This window comes from Myotis myotis, unplaced genomic scaffold (genome assembly GCF_014108235.1).
Source record: "Myotis myotis isolate mMyoMyo1 unplaced genomic scaffold, mMyoMyo1.p scaffold_m19_p_14, whole genome shotgun sequence".
Classification (NCBI taxonomy): domain Eukaryota; kingdom Metazoa; phylum Chordata; class Mammalia; order Chiroptera; family Vespertilionidae; genus Myotis; species Myotis myotis.
This window is the reverse complement of record NW_023416318.1, coordinates 53,794,399-53,801,646: the sequence shown is the minus strand read 5'-3', so window position 1 is coordinate 53,801,646 and position 7,248 is coordinate 53,794,399. Positions and strand designations below refer to the sequence as shown.

General features: G+C 60.4%; 1 long non-coding RNA gene across 1 annotated transcript; it reads right to left on the bottom strand.

Moving 5' to 3' along the window:
* Positions 1 to 766: 766 nt before the first annotated feature.
* On the bottom strand, positions 767 to 6,319 carry LOC118669303. The gene is made up of 3 exons (XR_004971954.1): positions 4,836 to 6,319; positions 4,002 to 4,661; positions 767 to 2,283 (listed from the first exon to the last, which is right to left on the bottom strand). It is a non-coding gene; the product is annotated as an uncharacterized LOC118669303 (long non-coding RNA).
* Between the last annotated feature and the right edge of the window lie 929 nt (positions 6,320 to 7,248).

The window sequence follows — 7,248 nt, the reverse complement described above, 5'->3', positions numbered from 1 at the left end:
GGCTGAGTCACCGCTCCTCCTCCTCCAGCAGCGTCGGCCTGAGACCCCGACCTGACCGGACAGCAGGTGAGGCCAGCTCATGACCTCGCCTTTCTCTCGGCCAGGGGTTCCCAACCTTCCTAACGCCACGGCCCTTTAGTACAGTTCCTCATGTAGTGGTGACCCCAACCATAAAAGTATTCTCGTTGCTACTTCATCACTGTCATGTTGCTACTGTTATGAATCGTCATGTAAATATCTGACATGCAGGATGGATTTTCATTGTTACAAATTGCACATAATGAAAGTATAGTGATTAATCACAAAAACAGTATGTAATTATATATGTGTTTTCCGATGGTCTTAGGCGACCCCTGTGAAAGGGTCGTTCGACCCCCAAAGGGGTCGCGACCCACAGGTTGAGAACCGCTGCTCTAGGGCCTCGTGCTGCACCCCAATTCCACCGGGAAGCTCTTGGGGGTGTTGAGGGGACCTGGGCCCCGTACGTCACCACATTCGCCCAGTGCCTGTCTGCCAGGACGCCCGCTCTCCTCTGGGCAGGGCCTTCCCTTCAGCGCAGGGGATTCGCAGACACCGCGCTGGAAACGTACAAAAGTATCCCCTGGACCAGGCCCTCCTCCCTCAGAATCACGGCCTGCTTCCCTCTGTCCTTTCTAATATTCTTAAATTTTTTAAATATATTTTTATTGATTTCAGAGAGGAAAGGAGAGGGGGAGAGAGAGAGAAACGTCAATGATGAGAGAGACTCATGGATCGGCTGCCTCCTGCACACCCCCTACTGAGGATGGAGCCCACAACCCGGGCCTGTGCCCTGTCCTCCGGTTCATAGGTTGACGCTCAGCCACGGAGCCACGCCGGCCGGGCTGCCGCTGTCCCTTTTAGAAAGACACCTCTCCGTGTCCATAAATAGCCCGTCTTTCATCTCAGGGATACCTTCCTTAATCATCTTCTTAATTGCCGTGTCGGGTTTCTTTATATAACAACAAAGTCAATATTGTTCCCAGCCTGGATCTGATTCAGGCGGCGGGGGTGGCTCCCTTTCCTGGCAGCCTTGCCATCTGTTGGCATAATTTGGCTCTAATTGGGCTTTTCTCTGGCGGCGGACTCTCAGCCCGCGCGGGTTGTGGCCACGGTCTCTCCGCGCTCCCTCCGATGCCGGAGCTTCTCCGAGGACGTCAGCCGGCAGCGCGGTCTCGCCCGGGCGCAGAGCATCCTTTATAACGGCCTCTCCGTCCCTTTTATAAAAGCCCCCGTGGCCGCCTCCTTTCAGCAATGCCGGTGCCTCCGTGGCCGTAGGGTTGCGGTCAGGGCTCATTCCACCCGTCTGAGGGCCCCCGCTTCCCCCAGGGGTGCGCGGGCGCCGGAGGCCGGGGTGCCCCACAAAAAGAAGGCGAGGAACCCGGGGACGCCTGCGTTGCGTGTCCCACTGCTGGAAAGACCTCCGGCCCATCAGCGCTCTCAGGGGTCCAAAAACAGCCACAAAAGCCCCCCAGGAGGGAGCGACAATGTGGCTTTCCCCAGCGCTTCCCAGGAGACGGGGCCGGGAGCCGGTTCCATAAACTCCGAGGGGCTGAGAGCGCACAGGCCGGGCCGGGCAGGGCTGTTACGCTCCAGGGTCACACGCAGGTGACCTGCCACACGCTGACGTGGCGAGGTCTCCAGGCCCCGCCATAGTGGCGAATCCATTGCAATGAGACAGGGACGGGCTCACCTCCAAATGTCGTGCCCTGCCGCCGAGGAGCACGAGGTCAGCTAAGAGGGCACCTGCAGGGGGGTGGTGGGGGGGGGAGGCGGGGATTGTTCTTGCCAAACTGACCTGACGGGGCTCTTGCTGAAGGCAGGCGGGCAGATATTAACAGTCGAGGCGGAGGACGGCAGGTGTGGCTCAGTGGTTGAGCATCAGTCGGATTCTCTCCGTCCCTCTGGCAGCTAGAGAGGGAGCAGGACCTGTGGGGGGGTGGGAGGGGGGTAGCACAACCCTGGGTCCGGGCGCAGCGGGCGACCAACAAAGAGGGGCGGCTGTGGGAGAAGCAGAGGCGCGGCCCCTGGACGGGCGGGATGTCGGCTGCAGCCCGTCCGCGACCCTCGACCGTGCGAGGGCGGGTCCTGAGGGCTGGAGGGTGCGTTCCGGTTCCCACGGAGGACACACTTCAAAACGCGAATGAGCCCATGGAAACGGCCTTGCAATTACTTCTAACGACAGACGCTCGGTCCTTCTATATTCGTTTAGTCACTTCCTGCTCAGCTGGCATCTGATTGGACACCAATTATGTGCCGATTACTCTGCAGGGGAGTAAAAATACAAAGATGAATGGGGATGACCCCTGACCTTACGGAGATCACAAGTTACTTGAAAAAAAACAACCCTCAGCAGCCCGCCGGCGAGGCTCAGGGGCTGAGCGCCAATCTAGGACCCAGGAGGTCAGGGTTCGATTCCCGGTCAGGGCACAGGCCCGGGTTGTGGGCTCGATCCCCAGTGGGGGGCGTACAGAAGGCAGCCGATCCATGATCCTCTCTCATGATGGATGTTCCTATCTCTCCCTCTCCCTTCCTCTCTGACATCAATAAAAATGTATTTTTTTAAAATATATTTTATTGATTTTTTACAGAGAGGAAGAGAGAGAGATAGAGAGTTAGAAACATCGATAAGAGAGAAACACCGATCAGCCGCCTCCTGCCCATCCCCCACTGGGGAAGTGCCCACAACCCAGGTACATGCCCCTGATCGGAATCGAACCCGGGACCCCCCAGTCCGCAGGCCGATGCTCTATCCACTGAGCCAAACCGGTTACGGCTAAAAATGTATTTTTAAAAACAAGACCCTCAGCAGCACAGTATTATAACCCGACGTGGTGGGTGCAGGGAAGAAGAGAGGCACAGGGGGCGGGTGGGGGCAGGGTGGGTGCGCCTCCCCCTCCCGTGCCCCCGGCTGAGGGCTCGGGAAGCTGCGTGAAGAAGGTGCCACCGGCCTGCACCCCCGGTCATGGTGAGAGTTGTCTGGGTAAAGGCCTGGGGGAGGAGGGCGCTCAGATCGCGGGAGCACGGAGCAGGGCCCAGGGCTGAGCAGCGGGGGGTGGGTGCATGTGTGGCCAGGCGCCCGGCGAGGGGGCAGCTACCGCCATGACCGCCCTTAAGTCCGGCCAAGCAGGGCCCTTGCTCAGGCCTCGTGCATTGGGACGCCTTCCGCCACGTTTTCTCTTCTTTTTAAATATATTTTATCGATTTCAGGGCCTGAAACCCAGGCCTGTGCCCTGACCAGGAATTGAACCTGTGACCTCCTGGTTCATAGGTCGACGCTCACCCACTGAGCCACACCAGCCGGGCCCTCTAAGTTTCCCGTCACCCTCCTGTGAGCTGCAGAACCCCCAGAGGGTGCCCCGAGCCTGGAGCCTGGGAGCGGGGCCACCGCGTCCCCGTGGCCGTAGAAACTGACGGAGAGGGCAAGGTTCCTCCCGGACAGAGAGCCGCACGCCTGGTGAGGGCCGCGGCCGAGGCCGGACGCACTGAGATTTGCTGGCCACGGTGACTCCCTCCTCCTCCTCCTCCTCCTCCTCCTCTTCCCCCTCCTCCTCCTCCCCCTCCTCCCCCTCCTCCTCGCAGCACGGGATCCCGCCACACGGAGGTGAGTCATGAACGATGCTCCGCACGAGGTAAGTGAGTCCGGATCTGTCGCCAAGGGATGGATGTGCTTCTCCTACGTGAGAGCCAACAGCTCACATTTCATTCGAGAGAGAACGGAACCGGAGGGAGACGAGAGCACAGAGAGTTCACCTGGCAGCGGCTCCTGTGTCCGTGCCCCGCCCGCCAGGCGGCTGCCCCAGCCCCTACCCGGCTTTTGGAGGGAGGTGTGACATGTGCCCTTTTTGTGTTTTCTTCACAACTGGGCTGCCTGGCCAGGGAATCTCATGTTCGCCCTATTTTTAGCCATGTCACCGTCTATCCATGCTGAGGCCTCGGGCCTTCGGGTTAAAAATAACCGCCCAAGGTGAAATGAAACCGACCTCAGGGCGGCAGAGGGAACCGGAGTCAGGAACAGGCCGTCGCTGTGAGAACCGAGGGATGCAAATCCCCTCGGGGTGAATGCCAGGGCCTTCCGCTGCCCCGGGATCCGGAGCCAGGCTGTCCTTCCGCTCGGCCTTCCGCTGCCCCGGGACCCGGAGCCAGGCTGTCCTTCCGCTCGCTGACCTCCGGCGCTGGCACAAGGTCTGCCTCAGCGCGCGCTTCCCTATCTCAGCGCCATCACACCGGGGGGCGGGGTCTCTGGGGCTCTCGCTGTGATTACATGACGGTACGATCGTAAGATAGACGCCCGCGAACGATGGGCAGGAAGTCCCAGCTCCCCGCACTGCTTTCTTTCAAAAACCACGAAGTGACATGAAAGTAGCGTTTGGAGGGAACAGCCGTAATCTCAGCATCTTCCTACCCACCTGCCTTTCATTCTGACGCGTGCCTTCCAGGCTGCGGCCGCAGGCGAACGTGTCCGCGTGCGGCAGCCGTGTCAACGGAGAACGCTGCCGTCTGCTCTCAGTTGCTTATATCAGAAGCTGCTCTGATGCTCATCCACATGCTTCCAGATGATCCTCTTCAGAAGGCTGCGTGTGGAGGAGGAGCTCGGTGTTTTCAGACGTGCTCTTGTGGTTGGATACTTTCAATATGTTTTTCTTGGTTTTTAGAGAGAGAAGAAGGGAGAGGGAGAGAGAAACATCAATGATGAGAGAGAAGCATGGATCGGCTGCCTCCTGCACGCCCCCGACTGGGGATGGAGCCCACACCCCGGGCCTGTGCCCTGACCGGGGACCGAACGGTGACCTCCTGGTTCCTAGGTGGACGCTCACCCCCTGAGACGCCCTGGCTGGCGTGGTCGATACGTTAGCTGATGCAGCTTCCGCTTTGTTGGTTGAGAGTCTCCGTCAGCGTTTTCTCCCCGGGAAGTAGATTGCTTCCTGCACAGTCGCACACGGGGCAGCCAACAGTTCCAGGCCCGTCGCATCTTCACCAGCATGGAGCACCAGCGCTTTTATGTATTTTGATAACGTGGTGCAAAACATCCCCTAAGAAATGAAGCAAAGAATTGAGCAGTTCTATTAATATACCAGGCACGTGGGCTCAACCTGCTGCTGGGGGAGCCTGGATTCTGTCCCCGGGTGTCAACTACGAATATTCTTACTGAGTCATTGGAAACCCCCGGTCCTGATGGAGTTCCGCCCCGTCTCCACCTTCACCCACGTAAGGAGGCGGCCGCGTCTCTGGCTGCTGTGCTGGGTGTGGTTTGTCGGGCAGAACACAAAACAGCCTCCATGAGTACAGCCCGGCTCCTTCCGTGTTTACAGCGCTGTCACCGACCACAGAAAAGGCGACCGAGGCTACGAAGGCAGGTTACTCACGAGAGGTCACAGTGATGTGGCTAAGCCAGGGCTGGAATCCACGGCCGTCTCCCCGCGGGACAGAGTCCCCCACCTGAGGGAGCTCTCCTGAGCCAGCCCTCTCGGCCAGCAGAGGCTGCGGACAGACTCTCGGGCCGTGAGCGCGCTTTCGGCGACGAGCTTGGCGGGTGGAGTTTCCCAGCGTCCATCCCAGACAGTGCGATTCCATCAGACACAAGACTCTGAGCCCTGGGGGGTTGGCGCAGTGGACAGAGCGTCGGCCTGCGGACCAAAGGGTCCCCGGTTCTATTCTGGTTGAGGGCACGTCACATCTTCACCTCGGGATGCGGGCTCGATCCCCAGTGTGGGGCGAGCAGGAGGCAGTCGATCCATGATTCTCACTCATCACTGATGTTTCTGTCTCTCCCTCTTCCATCCTCTCTGAAGTCAATACAAATATTCTCTTAAAATGAGACTCTCGACGCGGCCTGGGCTCTGTCGTCACTGCTGCTCAGGAAACACGCGGATTACGTCTGCTGGCTGATCTCACTCAGATTCAAGAACCACTGGGCCGCCTCCAGAAACGCGTCCACCGTGAGAAGCTGCTGGACAGACGCCGTGGCCGCTGGTTAATTGGCAGCTGGTCTTTGAGGACTTTCCCTTCGGAATCGAACGTGTCTTTCCGTTCTATCTTGCTGCCGCTTCATGAGAACGTGCGTGCTACAGGACTCAGGGGGGGCGAGCGCAGCCAGGCTGAGCTGTGGACACGTGTGGTCATGCGACAGCGGATGGGGGTGTGGGGTCCTGTCCCGGGGCCGGCGCGCACGTGGCCTTCTCCCTTCTGGGTGCTGGAGGGAGTCGACGTCTCCGGGCAGTTTCCTAGCGTGGTGATGGGAATAAACGGAATATTCCACCCGGCCCCGGTGGCTCCGTGGCTGAGCGTCCACCTAGGACCCAGGAGGTCACGGCTCGATTCCCCGTCAGGGCACAGGCCCAGAGTGTGGGCTCGATCCCCAGTGGGGGGCGTGCAGGAGGCAGCCGATCCATGAATCTCTCTCATCACGGATGTTTCTCTCTCTCTCCCTCTCCCTTCCTCTCTGACATCAATAAAAATACATTTTTTAAAAGATGGAAACTCCAGCAAAAGCATCCGGGTGGCGTTGCTCGTGGCGACGACAGGCCCCGCGGGCGGCAGTCTGTGGGGAGCGGCCTTTCCGGGGTCAGTGGCGCGAGGGGTGGCTGCCCCTTTCCCTCGCTGAGCGCTCCTGTCCCTGCGATTCTTGTCCCTCGTGCCATCTGGGGCTCTGCGGCTGAAACCACGCGCGTGGACACAGCCCAACCCACGCGTGGGCCCTCGTGCCGCCCTGCAGCCCGGGAGAGGAGCCAGGTGCCGCCCCCGCCCCGGCAGAGGCGGCCGCGGCAGGAAGCGCCCTGCCTACTTGGTATTCTGGGGCCGGAGGCGGCGGCCGGAATCCTCAGCTGAACCTGCCGGGCCGAGGGCGCTTGGCAGGGAGGCCAGGAAGTGAAATAACAAACAGTGTCCGAAAGGCGTGCCTGCAAGGGAGCCTGGGAAACGCAGCCCCCCCCCCCCCCAGGCCCCTGGACCAGACTCCCCGTAAGTAGGCCAGTGGGGGGGCACCGAGGGGTCCAGCACCCCCACCTGGGGCCGGAGCAGGTGCTGGAGCCCGAGGACCAGAGGAGGAGCAGGGGGGAGGCGGAGGCGGGCAGAGGCCCGTGGGGTCTGAATGGGGTGAGGGCAGGAGGGACAGTGACAGTGAGTGGGACACCGTCCCTTTCCCCACCCCCCACCCCTGTCCCAAGGAGGAGGGCCGCTGGGAGGTCACCTCTGCAGCTGTTCGCGATGCAGACTGGGAGCTGCCCGTGA